The following is a 21094-nucleotide window of genomic DNA, read 5'->3' on the forward strand; positions in this document are numbered from 1 at the left end:
ATAACGACATGTTTAAAGGTAGTAAGTGGTCTTCGTGTTAGACGATAAAAATTATAGCAAGATGTTCATACGTGTATCAGATCCAGCGTTTGATATATACGCACCAGTTCAAAACAATGAATCTATACGCGATTATTAGTTTTATTCTTATGACACATGACAAACAGATCAACGTGACCGAATTGAATTACAAATTCAAGATACAAGCATATGTGTTTTACCTGCTGAATCATTTATTGAAGTAGAAGGTAGAATTTTGCAAGATGATGGTACAGGAGTTGCAATTGGTGATATAGTTGGCTTTGTTAACAATGCTATTATGATGTTATTTGACAGCGCCACATGCATGATTGATGGAGGAAATATTTAAACAATTCAAAAAAGACGTTGATGTTGCTACAACAATGATTGGTCTTGCAATATGTTAAGATGATTATACACGATTAGCCGTTCCATCAATGATGTTTGCTAACAATACATCTAATAGTCCTGAACATGTCAAGGTAGTTGAGGGTAATGTAAGAACAGCTGGAGGAGCAGCTAATTTTTCAGAAATTGTATAAATTAATGCACATCACAACTTAGGTTTTGCTACACCCAGAACTATGTTAAATGATGAAGAAGCTCTTTCATGCAGAATTCAGTTATCTCATATCTTTGGATTTTGGATAAATTTTAGAAAATTTATTTTCGGAGCTAAATATATACTTGTACTTGTAAGAAAAGCCAATGACGATGATGTAATCTGGCGTCCTACTGCTGTTCATAATTGGATGGTAAGATTAACAAAACTTTCACTGCGGATACCAGTAATGACTCCATAAATTGTTGAAAAACACACTTTACTTTTTTTATATATTCGTTGCTATCATGGTTGACAATGACCACATATAGCGTTCAAAGTAATATGGCTGGGTTATTTACATGGCAAATAGCATCACAACAGGGAGTTTCGAAGCTGAGTCATATAGTTATTGCCTTACAAAATACTGATCGATTTAATTCACAAGAACGTAGTTATATGATATTTGACGCACGTGCAGTTAGTGAAGTTTCTTTACGGATAATTGGACACCAAGAACCATCTGAACATATATTATTAAATTTTCTTTGATGACATGTATGGGACGTGATCAAGATATAGATACTGGTTCGCAAATATCTCAGCGGGATTGTAAAACTCTGTATCCGATCGATTAATTTTGATTGGAATATCTTGATTTATCTAGACAATCTGTTGATGATATTCACTTTTAAGCTCGTGTAAAACCCCATTGGTGCTATATACAAAGCAATTGCAGTCATTCTTTTAGCTAAAGCAATGTTACTTGAAGGTGTTGGTCGCCGATTGAGATTTATGGACGCACCAGTAGAAATCATGTAATTAAATCGCTAATGATCATTAAAAAATGTCATCTAGTCACGTTAATGTCACTCTGCCTTCCGGTCAGGTGAAACCATTACAATCAAAACTTGCAATTAAATGCGGAAATAAAATATAACTAAAAAATAAACAAATTTTCAGTGGTGGTTCAAACAATATATCATTAATCAAGACTCAACTTAAACATTTTAATAAGGCTTTATGATCAAAAACTGGAGTTGAACTTCATCTTTCTCGAATGACTCAATTAAAACCGGTAGTCTATTTCCACTTATTGCAGCTATGCTAGCGTTAATATCCGCTGAAGCTCAACAGTAACAAAAGCAAGTGCATTTGATGATGTTGAAACCACCGTTGGAATGGCATTAAAGAAAGCAACGAGAAAAGGATATAAGAAAGGGAAGGGGTCGTATATTACCAGGACCTTAGCTGCTATACGGAAAGGGTCTGAGACTTACAGGAACAATATGCTAATTTTGCATATGTCAAATTTTGATTTACTCGTTGCTACAAAAAAATTAAATATACACAAATTTCACAGGTGTCCTTAATGCATGATAAGTTACCAAAACATCTAAAGAATTTTTAACCGAGAATTATTAATCTTGATAACAGTTCTTGTCCAGGAACTCACTGGGTTGCATATGCAATTGTTCCAAGTGTAATTGTTTATTTTGATTCGCATGAATTTCCAAAATATACAAACACAATAAAAAGTAATCCAGCCTGGTATTCAACATTACCAACAATGACAGATCTACCGATATGTGGTCATGAAGTAACTGCTGTACTTGACGCTATATCAAAATCTTCCGATGCACCTCATAACGTCGTGCACGAATATGCTAGTAACAGAGTCGTTTTAAACAAATTTAAAAATATAATGGTTGATATTTACGGAAGAACATCTACCACTGCTATCACTGGAGGCAAAAAGAAAAAATACTGATTTGTCAAATTAAGCGACTAAGGATGAACTCACTGATAGAATGAACCTCTCTGGAGTTGACCGAGATGGAGTTCTTTTTTTCCAGGATAAGTACGATGTTTTAAAGACTAGTAATATTAAGTGGAATGATATGCTCGTAGAGTTCCTGGTGCTACTAAGGATAACATTCCGGTATTTAGCATTGACGGTAAAATCGGGGATTCAAGTATATCAATCGCAACTATTAAAAATTAATTTCAAAAAGTGTTGATAATCGTTTACGAGCGACAGGTGATATAACGACTGGTGAACTCAGCATGAACGGTAATAAAATAGTTGTTTTAAGAAATCCAACATCTGATGAAGATGTCATTACAAAAAACAATATGTAGACGCAGTAGATACTAAATTGTCCATGATGCTTGCTGACTATGAGTCTCACGTAAGGACATTTACAAGACTTCGTAGAAATTTCAAAAAATTAATGAAATCGCAGATGATTTCTTTGAAAGTCCGTTGCTTGCTGACGTTAAACTCTCTGAAATTAAAACGGCTAAATCAGAAATTGAAACGATTAGAAACCAGCTAGAAGATTTTATTAGCTGAATTTATGATATCATTAAAAAAAATCTGATTAAAATTCCCGACATACGGACCATTAACAACGTATAAACAGTGTCACCAGGATCATCAACATGGTCAGAGCAAATTAACACTATCAAACATGCTGCAGAAGTAACTGGTGTGGATATGCATTCTATGTTTAGCGATGCAAAATCTACGATATTTACTACTTATCCAATGACGTCTTTCAACTGGCACTTTTTTGAGTTGTGTCTATTATAAAATAGTAAAATATAATGAGCAAATTATTTGCGCGTACAAAAATTTGCATTAAATAATATATGACGTTATGGCTCATCGATTTCTAGGTCATTATAAAATATCTTTCAGCATCCGCAACAAGTCATAGTCATGTGAAATTTTACAAAGACAACGGTTTTTCTTTTTACATTTTTGTCCTATCTATGTTTTGTATTTACATTTGAAAAAGACTCATTACCAGTCGAATTAGCTTCGGCTAGCTCAATACTAGTTTTGCACTGTACGTAGATTTATCTTAACCAATCCCTGACAAACGTGATCCCTTGTTTCATCCAGTGTACTTGAAAGGACTGTTATTCGCCACGTGATATATATTCTTTAATCATTATACAAAGAGCAATTTAGTTTTTTTTAAAGCCTTTTCTCACTAATTCATCTCGTGTTAAAATCTAATTGTTTTTGAGAAAACCAGGATAGTAGTTATCATTAAATTATGCCGTCGTTAAATAATAATTTTGTCTTTTGTAGGTAATTTTACGTACTGATATAGGTTTAACTTTCATGCAAGTACCGACAATCCTTATTAATTATATTTATTTTTGTTTAGTTATTATATACATTTTCACCGACGATAGAAATATGAAAATAAAAAAAAATAATTCTAACAATAAGACACAAATATTAAACAAATAGTTAGTAAATATAATCGTGGTAACTACTTAATTACTCTCCCGGGGATAGCTTAGCTTGACAGTTATCTCTCTTAACAATATTGAATTATAATTTTTTATATTTTTTTAAAGCACCAATCTGGTAATATTATCGGCGAATGTTGGCTAATATCGAAATATCTGCCAGCTGATTATTATCCGATTGAAATGTTATGTATTGGCCAGTTTCTTTATTTACACATTTTATCACCCTAGTTACACATTTTTGTACATTTACCAGAATCACAAATAACAGAATTCAGACTCTATGGATTATACGTAATTGATCAAATAATTCTGTATGGATCTGAGTCAATATGATAGATCACAAGACTGTCTTCAATTAATCCATTGAAACATTCAAATATGAACCTTTGACTAAGACATATTTATTCCCAGCACGGAAATTGATATAACCAGTATTAATTACATAACCAACTGGTTTTATAGTCGACATAGCTAGATTAGGCCATCACGATTTGCTTCGTAATTCTTGATGATTGGATGTTTGCTTCGTTATATAATAGTATCATTTGTTTAAATCACTACTTTGAAAATCCTGACTGAAAATCTTCTGCACTTTTTATGGCTTTGTCATTATAATCGGTTTTATGTTTGTTATCATAATGTATGTTCAGTTATTTGTATTTCTTTCCTCTATATTGCACACACATCTGCTTTTCTCCTCTAACTCTAACACTTCAATTCAAACATGGGTTTTCGTCCTAGACTTCCATTACGCTTTGAAAGTGAAGTCCACATAATTCGTTTACGCAGGCTTTGTTATAAGGAGTTGTAGAACATATCATTGGTCACTTACATTTTTTCTTTGTTTGAATCATTTTATACGTATGATATTTCAATTTAAATATTTGCCTCAATTATGATATGGTTGAATTGTAGAGATCATCTAAGAGTAAGCCTTCTAAAGATAAATGTTATCTTGACAGAATATCACATGACTTACCGATACCAGCTCTGTTTGATCCGACGAATACAACTTCCATAACAAAATTCATGACGCCAAGAAAGAATTTAGTAAAGATGGCGCATATCATGTGTGGTCAACGTTTAAAATCATACGCAACTCCAAATGTGTCGATGCTACGATAAACGACAAACAAGCGGAAACGATCATTAATCAACTCGACAATCGAAAATATATTTTTAAAGTAAAATGTGTTGTGTTAGCAGAAAAAGACAATGCTACCTGGATTATATGTGACAAACATGGTCCTGTCCTTCATAACGAAAATATTGCCATAATGAGTACAAACCAGGAATGTTGACTGGTATTGGCATGCCGTATTATAAACGAGCGTATGCCGTAACCGTGGTTATATTTGCGTTATATCCGATAAATTATTAAACCAGTTTTAACAATTTAAAACAAATGAAATTTTCAAGGCTCAATTGTGTAGCTAACAGGTAATGGAACATTTTACCGTTTCGACTGGTGGAAGTGGTTTTAGCCGATTAAAGACTTTAAAAAAGTAGTGGGGATAAATAGTTAAGGATACAGGAGCGTCTTTCATAGATGTAGCTGAGCTAAGAAAGAAACTAAACTTTCCAATCACTGTAATACCGATAACCGGGGAGATTTTGTAAGAATCAAAATATAAATGAAAAGGAGCTTCGATTAAAATTATTATCATAATGCGCATGCATGGACTAATTCAGTAACAATATTTCCACGAAATCGAAATATTTTCATAACGATGATATATTTGATTTTGATAAGACAAATGATCCTGTATCAGAATGATTATTTCATAGGTCTGATGATGGAAACTTTGACCAGTTTTTGCGACCTAAAGAGGTTATTTATCGTACAGAATTTATCCACGAAGAATGACAAATATTGCGTTCAAATGTTCCGATGATACTGAACAATTACTCAGTCATTGTTTTTCAGTTCCGTCAGTTGCGGCTCATTTCGCTAGAAAGGAAAATTCGTTGAAACAAAGTCGGTTTCATTTTCTCAATGATATAATATCAAGTTGTGTAGAATATGAACACATTGGATTATATAATAGGAAATACGATCATAAAGATATTTTCTCGGTTGATATGGTTGCATGTTTTCTCGCATGTTTTCATGGAATGGGAGAATGTTCTGCATATTTCAAAATAGTTGGACATCCACCACACGAGATGACTAGGGTATCGATAAACGGACAATTACCGGATTTTTATTTGACTTGATTAGCTTGTATCGAGTCATTTAAGTGTGCCGATAATCTTCATCCGTTTCGTTATGTCTGGTTTGGCAAACATTTTTCAGAAAAAAACATTTGGCTCCAACTGTATTGTTGCGATATATGCTCGATGTAAACATACTTATATTTCTGAGAGCAAGTGAATCAATTATATCATATCGTCCGCGGAAACAAATTTGGTTGCCACAAGAAAAGAACTATTCTGATGATGAAAATCCTGATATAACCCATTACGAAAATTAAATCGCAAAAGATCTCGGCTTTATAAAATCGGTACATTTACTCAAGGAGGATCATCAGATCATAAACGACATTGTACAAGACTGATTATAAAAGATGCTGAACAAGATGTTATAGTTGCTGATACAATTTACAAATACATTTATAAGTCGAAGTAATGTCAGCTCATCGGACGGAGCTAAATTAGGTAATATTGTGGGTTATACTGATGGTGACGCACCTCAGTTTATTTAAGATCTTCAATGTTCGCGTACGTTTTGATAAATATATTGTCGATGATAAAGAAAGTTTCTATTTTTCCTGTCAGAATCGCTACTGATTCGATTTTTATCAATAAAACTTGTTCACGATTGTTGGAAAAATAAATATCGGCACTTATGCATCATGGAGTGAATGGAAAATAAAACAAGAAAATATCCTTGATTATTCTGAATCAGCCGACGCTGAAATCAAGTATTTTTATTCAAAAGATATTCAAACATCAAAATTGTCATCTGCACCGTCAGTGAATGATCATGTGATCAGTAATAAGATGATTTATCTCAATGGACCTAGCGGATCTGGCAAAACAATTCGTGTGATTGAACTATTTCAAAATTTTGATATGGTCGCTATTACCCCTACACACTCGCTAGACAAATAAGATAAAGAAATATTCAGTCATGTATTTGTCACAAAATATTACGATGGAAAGGATGTAAATGGACTTCTGATCGAATGGGTGAAGAAAAAAATCAAAGGATTATCGTTTGGGATGAAATATGTTCTGTGTCGCTAGAAATGTTAAAACGCCTTCTTGATTGGTTGTTGACAAAACATACTAGTGTGATAATGTGTGGCGCTCATGGTCAACCACCACCTTTTGTTGGAATGTCTCCACACGAATGGCTAAAAGGTGCGTAGATTGTTATGAAGAAATATTTAATGAACATAGAATACTTGATCCAGAATAAAGAGAGCTCAAGGAAATAAATCAGAATACAACCGAATAAAGTTCAGAGTGAAATTTGATGAGACCAAATGATTTGATAGTTGCTAGTAATAAGATACTTTGTGATACACTTCAACAACAATTTTTTTTATGTTACATAAAGAAACATTTTCAAAATCTACCTGTATCATTGTGTTGTCGCCAAGTTGATACGCGACGACAAAATATTGACGATGATATACCATGACCCTTGACAGAGTGAAGGAGGAAACAAAATCTTCTGTTAAATGATATTTTTTTTTCTTCCTGTCAGTGTTGGTGATAGTCCTTTAATTATAGACAAAACTCCATGGACGCTAGGATACGCAATGACGATTCAATCATCTCAAGGATTAACCTTATTTGATACAAATATATGGATCGTCGATGATAGTATTGGTATATTTTTTTTGTGATCGCAATAACGTGTTTCATGGCAGTTACACAAATCATTTGATTATATAATGCAGCTATTACACTTGGTAATATTGCAACCCATTCAAGGGATCTTATATATTTCTGATATTTTTCCTTTCTTATTGATAACCAAACACCCGCTCAGCAAGTGTCCGATTAAATAGTCAACAATTGCCTGATCACGATGAATTGCAGTATGTCCTCTTCTAATTTCGAGAATATGCTTTATCATCAGAGATGATACAACACCAATACATTCTTTGCCAGGAGCAACCTGTAATAGCTGTGGCCATCGCAAGGGTCATCGTTGAAACAATTTCAGCAGTGTTTTACTTGATAATGGTTCCGCATCCTTAAACCTACTTGCAACGTCAACGACAGTCAACGCGTGTTTATAAGTACGTGAATGATGTCCTCTAATTTTAATAGTATAATGTGGTAAAATTGAATATCATCCTGATGAACTTCGTTAGGAATGATGACATCAAAATATGCATGCTGATTTTTTTTTTGCAGGCGGTGGAAATTACAGTTGCCATATTACCTGTCGTGCTAGTAATTTTTCAGCAGTATAACGTGTAACATTTGCTGCGTTGGCCGGTTTACTAATTGTTGCTCAACCTTTCCAATATCCCCATGGGCTATATAATAAATCGATTCCATTATAATAATATTTGCTTGATTAAATACACGCTCAAAATAATAATTTATCTTTCATCGCAGATCTTACAAACCAATTATCAAACCAATTATCGAATTATTCTTTGTAAGATTTATATTTTATAGAATGTAATGCATGAATACACTTTACCTCTGCAATATGTCGTTGTTGAAAATCGCTATTTTATGTGCTACATCATGAGAGTGATATGCTTTTATCAGTATCATTTATAATAAACTCTCCAGGTTTTGGCTGGTCTTGTTTATCAAGTCGGATGTCAAGTCAGGTTCCAGGGCCACAATAAATATATCCAGGAAGTTGTTTTTCTCCTGGGTATTTAGTCTACTGAGTTCCTGGCAATTTTCCTAATGAAGTAGCAATATCACCACCTTTTTATTGCTATAAATAAATTCATATGTGTGTGCCCCATTTTACACATTTAAATGCAAGCGCGCGTCTTTTGTTTTTCATTGTTACTCTTGCTAATTCACTTTTGGACGGGGATGCTTCGCCTTTAATGCAATATAAATTCATATTATTTGTTATATTTCTACAACACGGATGTCATTGATTTCTCAGCGACACGAAAACAAGAGCCAGTAAAACATATCTCAGCATTACCGAATTATATCAGAATGATAATGATATGTCCATCTGGGTCCGGTAAAACACAAGTATTACTTAATGTGATAATGAGATGGTTAAAGTGGGACAAGTTATATGTAGTTGCAACATCAATTAATGATCATAAATGCAACGATGTGCTTAAAGATTTTAATGAAAATGAAAAATTGTGAAAAGAAGATGGTGACGACATCATTAATTTGTATTGCCTATATTAATCAAGCACCGTCCGTAGGAGAATTAGAAGAATTTATGAATGATTTATTTGCATATGATGATATAACGTTAAATAATCTAACGAATCCAGCAAGAATATTTTACCGAAGCTGGCTTACAAATACTGATGTGATTTATGTTACTCAGCGATATGAACAAATATATAAAGTGGTCAGAGATAACTGTAATATTTTAGTTGTGTTTAATGGAGTTAATACACATACTATGTGAAATGTTCATCAGACCTGGTGTAGAGGGAATATGGACATTATTAAGCTCAAAAACATCTTTTCAAAAGCGATCTGCACGGATTTATAACAATAAATTTACACGATCCTAAAACACTATATTGTGTAGGACATAATAAAATATTTGGTTCATATAAAAATGATCTAACTACAGCAGCATTAAGGGTGCGACCTCAACGAGACGTCGTCCGGCTAAACTTAATCATACACACATTTCGACAGAAATAAAGTTTAAAAAATAACCTAATTAAAACTCTAGGTAAGTTAGTGGCTTTGGTTAGGCGTTTGTGACATTATTTTGTTCATTTCTTATGAAGCTTCTATTTTAAGCAAATGACGTTTCAACAAAAGGTATGTTCACCCTCTCTTTTGCTGTATCGTTTTCATAAGTATTTCATCAGAGACGGACGCTCTAACCACTAAACCACCGGAGCAATTAATACACTGATACAATGTTAGAAAAGAAACGAAAATAAAATATTCACATAAGGGAACCTTATGCATGCTATGTTTATTTATAATTGCATATGTTATTTTAACTTTTGGTACATGATTCTATCTTTCTTATGTTTCACTTCTACCACATAGCTAGAGTTCTTTATAATTTTGATCTTCAAAAAAAGGTATTTACGAGTTTGCAATACATTTATTTTCTCATGGTCAGGCCACATGGTGGCTTACTGCAACGAAGTTCATTGGATATTGCAAAATATCGCATTTTCGGAAATAAGAAAATACGTTTTAGGACCGTATGTTTGTATATAAGGAAATGGATTTGAACTTTTGTTCTCATTCCGGTTTCGTATATTATTAGTTCTGCATTAGTCAGCATAGATGTGAGCAATGTTGTGTTAACATATAAATTGAAAGGACAATTTTTGTTAGGACAATTCATTAGAACCGTAAATTGTTCATTTTCTAAGGACTAAACATATGTCTTATTTTATATGGAGCTTTACCTATTAAACGCAGACAAAATTGTTCGCCCGAAGAAATTATTCAAAGACTCTATCAAGGACACCCTTCGATGCTGCTCGATAAATGTTTCAAACCTCGAGTCCTGCGTCAAAGATAGACCTGGCTGGCGTACAGCTGTTAGTAATGGGTGCAAACCCTTCGACGATACCCACATAAAGAAAGTCTCCGTCGCCAGGGAAGGCAAGTAAGCTTCAACATCTAGAACCCACCCATGCCTCTAGTGTACACATCGCTCAGGAAATGCGCATCTCGTTTCGGACCCATGAGCCACATGTTCACCAATCAGCGAAGGGCATAACAAGATTAATTTCATCGAGCCCCGATGGTCAACAAACGTCGAAACGTTATATTCTGGAAGAGCAGTGAAGTTATTCGACGCCATTTGGAATATGCCATAATATTACTTCAAGACTTGGTAAGGTAATACACATAATGACCTGGAAGTTATTCGGAACTCTCGATTCATTGAGACCCGTGTAATTTTTGTTACGAATATTTCACATTTGGTTCACACAAGTGTCGGTTTCTCTATAAATTCTGTAAGTTAGAGAATTAAACTAGTAGTTACGCTTTGCATAAGTTGTTTGTTTTGCATCTTTATGTTATTTATATTATATATATTTATTAATTGATTAGAAAAGATGGGAGGGTTAGTGATATAGCATTCTTGTATTCTCTACCAACACTTGTATTCGCCTCCACACTCTGTGACATACTCTTTTCAATGATTCATGCTAAGCAAACGTAATTATTGACTTAACCAGGTGCGATTGGCCGAGAGAGAGAGAGAGAGAGAGAGAGAGAGAGAGAGAGAGAGAGATTCCGACTTAAAACTGATAGGGTTGGGTAATGCATGCGAGGAGCGACAGACGGGAACGCACATATTTGACCATGGTCTGTTAATGGCAAACTAAAAAGTGCACACTTTCAAATTAAAATAAATATCTTCGAAAATTTTCAACGGGAACTTAGAAACCTTGGTAATAAGAGAATTTAGTTAATTTGGAGCAGGATAATGCATATCAATTTAATTTGGAAGTATACAGTGTATCACACACAAGAAGAAACGGAAATACCATGTTTTAGAAAGGATTATGGTTATGAATGGTATAATATTTCGTTTCGTCTTAACAGTTATTGAATGTAGGGAGGAAACGATATCATGTTTAAAATTGCAACAGTTTATTGAAAATAATATAAAGAAACTTTACCCACAATATAGTGCATAAATGGTCAATTTATATATGAATTTGTCAAGCACGGTAAGCTATAAATATTATTTCTGACGTTACTTGACATCAATGCAGTTCTCATAATAACCAGTCTTCGTGGTATCGTCCTTTGCAGTTATTTTAATGCAATGTAACATTTTATCACAAAATTGGAATAATCTATATATTATACTATGCTAAATTTAAGAATAAAATTCAAAACAGAAACACGACAGCAGACATGTGATCAATTTGACCATATTCAAGTTGTTATAAGAACTATAATACAAGTTATGCGATGAAAAGACACGGTATATGCTCTAATATTTTAAAGTGCCTACCTTGAAGTTAAAGGAGTACCTGCAAAACGGCGAATACAATCATTTTTCCGCTCATGGATGTAGTGTAATCCATAATACAGTAATGTTCTCTTTCCATTGTACACAATATGTTATCACACTAGGCGTAGCCTAAGTAAATATGTGACATCAGAACTATATAGTACTCCCGAAAGCACGTGAATGCATTATCAGGGTGGGAGAAGCCTATCTGTTTTTATCTTATTATCGTCTACAGTTATCCCCTATTTGTGAGACAAAGGGTAATCTATTGTGAAGTTGTCCACAGTGGGGAAAATGTTGCCATACTTCTATGCAACTTTCATGTACTGTGATTGAAATTCCTATACATGTGGTCACTATGGAAACAATACTCTTTATAAGGCAGAAGCCGAAATACATTCTGCCCCCTTTAGCTTCAAAACTTCACATGATGAAGTCGAAATTATATCACCTTTTGCAGTTATTAAGATAGTGAAAATGATATTTGCTAGACAATTCCAACAAATCCAACAAATGAATAATAGAATATATAAAATGTAAGAAACAAGGTATTGGCTTTCATATTGTTCTTAATTCACCATTGAACTTCATGTAGTGAAGAAGATCCAGTGCATCTAGCATCGTTTCGAAAGTGTACATCTGAACGCCAAACAGTACATTCGACAAACTAAACTACGCAAACCAGTCATGGACCAAAACGAAAGGGAATTAAAAGCGTTATTTTAAAAAAACCTAAGGTATGTTTTAAATAACCAGGTCAGCCAGTGATGAAATCCTGGAAAGTCTTTACTTTCAACAACAAAACCCGGATTTCAATACAAAAAGATCGCATACATATCTATTCTTAATCAGTAAAACAAATGAAATTTAGCTATAGTCCTTCACAATAAAGGTAGTTAAAAACATTCTTGACATGTGCATGTACGTGAATTCATAATTATTAGCAACAAATTAAATTCGTCATTAGTTACCATCTATATCTAACGCTAGCTATTCCATTTGTATAATTTGTTTAAAGATTAGCTATATACAAAAGTAATTACAAATGAGATGCATTTATCTCTATATTGCTCTAAATCCTTGAGTGATCATTGTTTCCCTGATAATATAGTCGCACCTGTTGAAAAACTGCAATATATTAAACAGTTGTTCTCCATAGCTAATTTGGATAGTGAATCATAATTATTTTTGCCAACAAGAAGATGGATACGTTTTTCTTTTTCGTATTTAAAGAAAGTGTTTATATGTCTTAAGAAATATATTTGCAGACTGTGTATCAGTCTCAATAATTATCAGTTTCAGTTAAGCATCTATACTTGTCCTGCCACAGTGCAGAGCACTGACAGAGGATGTGTTGTATCCTAGATGGATTTTTTTGCAAAAGACACAGACATACTTCAAGTTATAATCTTCTCCTTACTAGGCATATACAGTACGTTACACGGCAGCTTTTTTACGCGTAAAATATAGATCACGAATACATTTAAAATAGTTTTCTCAGTGATAATGAAACGTAATCACAATTAATATGTTTAACAACTGATTATGAAGAGTCAGTCAACTGTTATTAATTTTAATTTCAAACATTTTTAGATTTTTAGAAATGTATGATACGAAGAATAAAATCAAAATTGCTGGAGATTCGTCCATTACTTTGCAAACTGTCAAATTTTCGATGATTGTTTTAAAAGAGCGTATTGAGCTCAATAAAAACATGTTTAAATTAATGTGGTAATGACTATGAAAGATCACTTTTTTAGACACAGCTAAAAGTTATATCTCTGTTCAGTTTCCATATGTAGTTTTAAAGGAATTATTTCTGCTGCTTTAGGTTCTCTTTAGCTTCCGAAAATGTTAGATGTAAAGTTAAAAGTCGCAATTTTCCAAGTTATCTGAAATCTTCAAGCATAGTACAGCAAACTCAGTACAACAGCAATTAGGTTTACATTCTTTACAGAGTGTCTTGTTGTTGCCTTTCTGCTCTCAATCCCTTAAACTGTCTTTCTCTTGTTGCTTTTTTGAGGGATTTGGGTGTGTTTGTTTTGTATGTCCACTGTCGTCGTTTCTGCATTTTTTATAACAAGTCAAGAACATTTGGAATATCTATACAGAAGATGGAAATCAGACATACGGTGGTTTCCCTGAAACAAATGACAGAATGATCTAAAATATTTTCAAACAGGAAGAAAAAGTGAGGGAACAGTTGATTCTACTGTATATGTCATTTATCTTGCAACACCAAACCAATTAGAGGCTTGAACAATAATAATCACACAAGATCTGAGTTCTCAATATAAATGCTTTTTCCAAACTTTATCTAAAAAAAATTGAAAATGTATTTTTCAGTCAAAAAGAAGCAAACAAATTTGTTATTTTCGTAAAACACGAAATCATGTGAGAAACACTGTTTAATCGTTATGTATATCTTCGGGATAGTTTTAATGCTTATGAACGATACTATGGAGTACAGTTTTATGTGACTTGTGTCACATTGATAATTCATTTCAAATGATATATTTAAAAGTGAAACACGTGTCCAGTTTGAAAAACGCAACTTAGAGTTATCAGAATTTTGATGAAAATATACCATATCCTGACTAGAAACCGTCTCTGTTAAACTGCAATAAAATTCGTTACGCATTTTTTGAACATACGCAGTTTTTTGGACGCTATATGAACTTTTGAGGAAAGTTTGTGCGAAATGTTCAATCTACGATTGGCTGGATAACTAGATCAACAGGAAACGTCGCGCTCTTTAATGTACCATCATATCAAATACTGTTGCTTTATATATTTTTCTAATTGATAAGGAATAGCAGCAGAGGGGCCCAACCCCAATTTATTAGAAATCGAAAAAAAAACAAGATAGAAGTCTCCGTGGTCAATTCCAACTAATAAAACTGTAACTTTTGACAAAAAATGCAAAGCATTTTTCAAAAATACAAAACCGTTTACAATTTCACATATTTTGTTTCAATGAACTAGGTCGAAAAAAGTATACCCTCCCCCATCAGTGTTTGAAAACACAATGTGTTAAAATATTTCATATTTTCAAGCTAACATTTTCTAGGTAATTTCGATTTCCGAGGTAATAATTGGGCCCCTCTGCTGCTATTGTCAAAGACAATTAAAAACACAAAGTGTTTTCAAACACTATTGTCAAAAATGCTAGCACTGGAATTGCTTGCCGTTCTAAAAGTTAATAACATTATCTAGTCCTACACGGTATCGTGTTTTAGGATCATGTAAATTTATTGTAACGAATCCATGCGGTGATTCTGCTCGAGACATAAATTCCTGAAAACGATAATAGTCCATGTCACCATCGCACCAGTTTTGATGAATATAACGTTTTGTCCACATACCAGTACCTGAAAATATTGCTACGATATTACAATTTTCCCTGATTACTGTCGGAATCTGTGTCAGTTTTTGTGTTACATAAATAACATTGGTGTTTTTATGCCTGCCACGTGAAAATATCTTAACAGGATTTGATTGCCTTTCCAACATCACATCGTCATACACAACTAAATTATTTATATCTCCGTCAATCTCATCAATGGATGGTGCTTCATCGATATCACTGATAAACTCAACAACGTTATCGCCGGCTATCTTAGACGCGGTATCATTAAATTCTCTAAGTACATCATAACATCGTTGATCATCTGCGGACGGTTCTACTAAATATAATGTATCCCAGTTCATCCATCGCATTATCAGATTAAGTAGCAACTGTGTCTTGCCGGATCCTGATGGACCTGTAATAATCATTCGAATAGAATTTGGTAACATCGGATGATGTCTTGGTGGATCTCGTTGCCGTGTTGCGGAGAAATCAACTACTTCCATTAAATATATACAATATTGATATGAATTTATATTGTGTGAAGTGTAAATCTCAAACGTCAACAACCGATATAACTCCAATTACTACAAAAAATAACAGACAAGCAATCACTGGAAAATGTGTCCGATGTGGCATAACAAAGTTTAGATTTGTGAAAAGAAATGTGGTCACCGGCGATGATATCGCAGCTCAGCTAGGTAAACTGCCAGGAGCACCATGGGCAAAATACCCAGGGGAAAAACATCTTCTAGGATATAATTACTGTGGTCCAGGAACCCGACTAGATATCAGACTTGATAATGAAAAGCAACAAAAGCCTGGTGAAACTCCAGTAAATGCTATTGATGCTGCTTGTCATCGTCACGATGTTGCATATCTAAACAAAGAGCTACAACAACGTCATATCGCTGATGTGAATTTAGTTCACGCGTTAAATTCAATCTAGAATAAGTCACTAAAGCAATCACTGGCAAGTTTTCCGATTAAATAAGCAATGAAAACAAAATTAGTACTCGGAAATGGTTAACATTTCAAATGTATTTGACATTTTTAGAATTGCTTGCAATTCCAACTGAAAGTTTCTAAATTGGAACTTCCTATGCTAAATTATAATGGAAAAGATTTACTATTCTCCGCAAGGATATCAGCGAGGTATTGCAGCAATTGATAAACTTGCCGAAGCTGCACCGGTTACAAAAGCGACCGCAAAGAAGTGGTTATCTCGACAAACAATATGGCAAATTTATTTACCACCACCTAATAAAATTCACTTTGGAGGTTTCGATGTTAAAACTCCTAATGAAGTTCATCAAGCTGATGTGTTATTTTTGCCACATGACACTGTTAGCGGAGTCACATACAAATACGCGCTAACTATTGTTGACGTTGCAAGCAGATATAAAGAAGCAGAACCGTTATCGAGAAAAATATCTAGCGAAGTCGCATCAGCGTTTGAAAGAATTTATCGACTAAGTCCTCGACCACAGAGTGGTCTGCGTTGGCCAAATCTATTAGAAGTTGATCCTGGTAAAGAATTTCAAGGTGAAGTATCACGGCTAATGAAACAACATAACGTTGCTATTCGACGAGGTCACACAGAAATTCATTGTGATCAGGCAATTGTTGGGCGATTTAATCGAACACTTGCTGAGCGATTATTTAGTTACCAATATTCAAAGGAATTTATTCACTCAGGTAGATCTAGTGAATGGGTTAAAAGATTACCAGATGTGATACGCGCGTTAAACAATGAAGTTAATCGAATGATTGATATGAAACCTGCCATTGCAATCACACAAAAAATATACAGCGCAAATCAGCTCCACCAGCTCAGGCGGTAAAAATACTTAACAATAACACCGTTGTAAGATATTTATATGCGCCAGGTGAGCTCGAAGGAGGAGGTCGGCGAAGAGCTACTGATCCTATCTGGAGTATTACCACACATACAATATCTGACGTGATTATGTCCTCTAATAAACCACCGCGTTATAAACTAGATTCAACTGCTCCTCAACGTGGATTTACGCGTGAGCAATTACAAGTGATTCCTATAGATACTCAATTACCACCAAAATCACTTCGATGATTTCTGTTACATTCAAGACAAGATAACACCACATTGTCGCGAACGTGACCGCGATTGTTATCTATCCTATCTATTGAAAATTGCCGAGTATCATTTTTCAAATAATTCCATAACATTACACAATTACAACTGTTACAGTGATTATCTTGTTGTTCGCGCAGTTTGTAAATAAATTCCATATCAAGATTAAATTCTCGATTATTTTTTTTGTCAAGTTGTTTAACCGTGGTCAGTTTTCTTCGCACGGTATTATCATTGATAGAATCATTGATAGCTTCGTTATTTACAACAATCCGCCGAAGTTGATTCATTCTTCGCACTCGACTTACTGCCAGGTAAATTAAATTTGACCATTCGATGAAGTTATCAACTATCCAAACAACAGCGTTATCAATAGTTAAACCCTGTAAAGAGTGAATAGTCATTGCATAGGCTAGCGTCCATGGACTTCCATCGGGATTTACTGCGTCTGCTACGTTGCTGATATCGACCCGACAATATCATTTAACACAAGTTTTTGTTGTCCGCCTCCGGGAATATTCACAACGATATTTTGTTGTCGAGTATCCTTTGGTCGATAGCAAAATGGCACCGGCAACGTTGGAAACTTCTTCTTGTGCAATTTGAACAATTCCGCTTGAAGCATATCTCGTGTTGCTCTTCTACTTGCAACTATTAAATCAGTTGGCGACCATGTTTGGTAAAATTCTTCCATAGATGTCTCTGAGATTGCTTCACGAAATTTTTCACATTGCATCGATCAGATTGTAATCGAATACATGTTTTTAACGCTGTTAATTCCTCATCGAGTGATCTGCGATCTTCTGTTAATTCCTCATAGTAGTCTACAAAGTATTTTATCCAGTAGTGTGGCGTCATTCCAGTAAATGGCGGTGGTTGACCATGATCTCCGCACAGTACCAGTTTTGTGTTATGTGTTAGTACATATTCTACAAACTGTTTTAATACCAGCAACGATACTGTGTCTACTTCATCCCATATTATAACCGCGGATATACGTTTCTTTCCCATGCGTTCACTTGTCCATGCATCTCCGGGCCATCTAAAGAAACCATGATAAGTGCAAGATCTAACCCCGCGGGATTTCATTTCCCTTGCGAGCCTGTGTGTTGGCGTTAGCACAACTAAATCAGATCCTCGAAATAATTCGATTACTCGCGTTGTTTTACCACAGCTACCTTGTCCATTCAAATAAGCTGTCCTAACCCTAGATATCGGATCATGTACTCTCGGTGCACTTGATACCTCTAGAAATGTCGCGCTGTGATAATCATCACCGGTAACATCTGCTGATTCAGAGTATCCATGAATCGCTTCAGTTTTTATTCGCCATGTTCCCCATGATCCATCAGCGATAAATGGTTTAACTTCTCTGATATGTTCTCGCGACATATAAAACGAGTCCGTGGCAACTCTACGTGCAAGTATTGGAAATCTATTTACCATCGACAGCAAATTAATAGAAACCCAACATAACATTGATGATCTCAGATGAGCAAACTGAGGTGATTCCCCGTCAAGATAGCTAATAGCTGTACCTAATCGAGTTCCATTTAACAAGTAAGCGGCGCTGTTATCCACGTAAATATTCTTTGCAAGCGCATCTGCGATTATAAAATTATATTCTTCGGGATCAGTAATTAATCTCGCGTGAATACGTTTTCGATCATGACCACCCTGAGTAAATTTACCAACAATTCTTCTGCCGAGGTCTTTTGCAGCGCTTTCTTCGGTGTCTTCAGGTGTAGGTAGCCAAACATCGAATTGTTTCTGATACGATATAATCGCCTCGCTGACTGTCAACGATGTCAACGTTGAAGTATGAAGCATAAACCGTAACAGCGCAATTGGTGCCCATCTCTTTTCTGTAAAATGCCTTCCAAACCAGGCGTAATTAATCGGGTGTAAATTATCTGCGTGTATAAACGATGTTATCTTGGCAAACCCGGTCAGATCAAAATCAGGTAGCGGTCCATTAATGGATACTCTGGTCATTTCATTGCAAGGATGCCCAAATCTGTTGAAATATTCGTGACATTCACCGCGCCCAAGAAAACTTCCTGGGTAACACGTGGCCATATCCAGAGATATCATTTTATCTGGTAAATACTCAGTATTCCATAGTCCACCGTGTCTATATTCAACAAAACTTGCTTTGATATCATCGAGAAGTTTGAATTGTGTTGGCAACCATTTATTTCGTGGCTGAGCAATGTGTGCGACAATACTAGGAATTGTAAAACATTTCCGTGTCAACGTTGGATCGCTAATATCATATTTTGCTGCGATATTGTCCATAGATGTTTGTAACGCTGATGTTCGATATAATTCTCCGTCAGGCGTTACAAACTGGTCATAATCATCTTACATGGAACTCTTAAATGGCCAAACTGAAGTTGGTTTAATATTTGCGTGGATCCAATCAAACATGTAACCGTTGTAACGTTTTATTGTTCTTTCGCTGGGGAACAATGTTATGTTTCGCTCCCATGCGTGCGAATTATGATCGATAATTTCAATCGGTGATCCAGCTTTGTTATACTTCGGCGCATGTAATATTTCTCCGGTGATAGTCTTAACAAGTATTGGATATTTCAGCGCTGTTTGTAATCTAGCAATATCTGCTATTGTTGCTCCGTTCTCAGCTGTTTTTGTATTAAAATCATTTAGCGTTGCAATATGTTTCTCCGTTAAACCTTTTCCTCGCGCTGTATTTTTAAGATGATTAGTAACGTGCTCAACAACACAATTTATTTTGGGCGCAGTTTTGATTGGAGATAGTTTCCCGATGTTAGGTTTTTCAAGTGGAAACACCCCGTAGATGATTGCATTTAATGGATATGAGACATTGAAATAAACGCTGTCAATTCCAACTAGCGCTCCCGGGAGGTAATTTCTATCAATGATAACATTTTTGCGGTTTGATGTTAACACGCGATCACGTTTATTATGAATCTCCCAGCTTCTCCGTTCAAACTTAACATATTTTACTCTGGCATTAAACTTCGTTTGTCTCCTGTCGATGCGATCGAATATATCTTTGGCACGGACATTAGTCATCATAACATTCTCGCGGGGGGTTTTGTATGTTGAAAAAACATATTTAGCACCCTCAAATAAAAACATTAACTTTGCTTCGTTAACACTTTTCGTAATCCTCCAGTTATGTATTTTTGAAACAAGATCAACTATATCTCGGGGTTTTCATGGCGGTGTTATATCGCTGATACGATAAATATCTTCCATATAAAATTTAAGCAGCATGTATTCAATTAAAAAAAATATAATGATAATATGGCTGAAAACTATTGCAAATGGAAAATCCTTGGAACTGATCAATGTTGCCAGCGAAAATGTATTTCTGAATATTGCGCAAGTCACAACCAAAGTATCAAACGAGGATCTACAGGTGGAGTTACTTGCATCGTCTGCTGAAATACAACTCGAGGTAAAACAAGACTATGTTTACGCGATGGTGGTAAAAGATTCCGTGAGTTCGCTATATATTATCTTCGAAGATATAATATCGTGATAACAGAAGATGATTATATTGGAAAAAAAACACAATTAAATACAGATTCTACTTAGAAGATATGGAGGTGTTTGTAAAACATCCTATCTACAGCAACTACGAGGCTTCATCTGATGGAGTTGTCAGGA

At 34.7% G+C, this 21094-nt stretch overlaps 1 long non-coding RNA gene across 1 annotated transcript in view; it reads right to left on the bottom strand.

Moving 5' to 3' along the window:
• LOC149788827 (uncharacterized) overlaps window positions 1-12061 on the bottom strand; it is a 35659-nt gene extending 23598 nt beyond the window's left edge. Inside the window, exon 1 of the long non-coding RNA XR_016424439.1 lies at window positions 11973-12061. This is a non-coding gene — a long non-coding RNA (uncharacterized LOC149788827). The remainder of the gene's footprint in view (window positions 1-11972) is intronic.
• Between the last annotated feature and the right edge of the window lie 9033 nt (window positions 12062-21094).

Source organism: Sinohyriopsis cumingii, chromosome 11 (genome assembly GCF_028554795.1).
Source record: "Sinohyriopsis cumingii isolate HCF-2022 chromosome 11, ASM2855479v2, whole genome shotgun sequence".
Taxonomy (NCBI): domain Eukaryota; kingdom Metazoa; phylum Mollusca; class Bivalvia; order Unionida; family Unionidae; genus Sinohyriopsis; species Sinohyriopsis cumingii.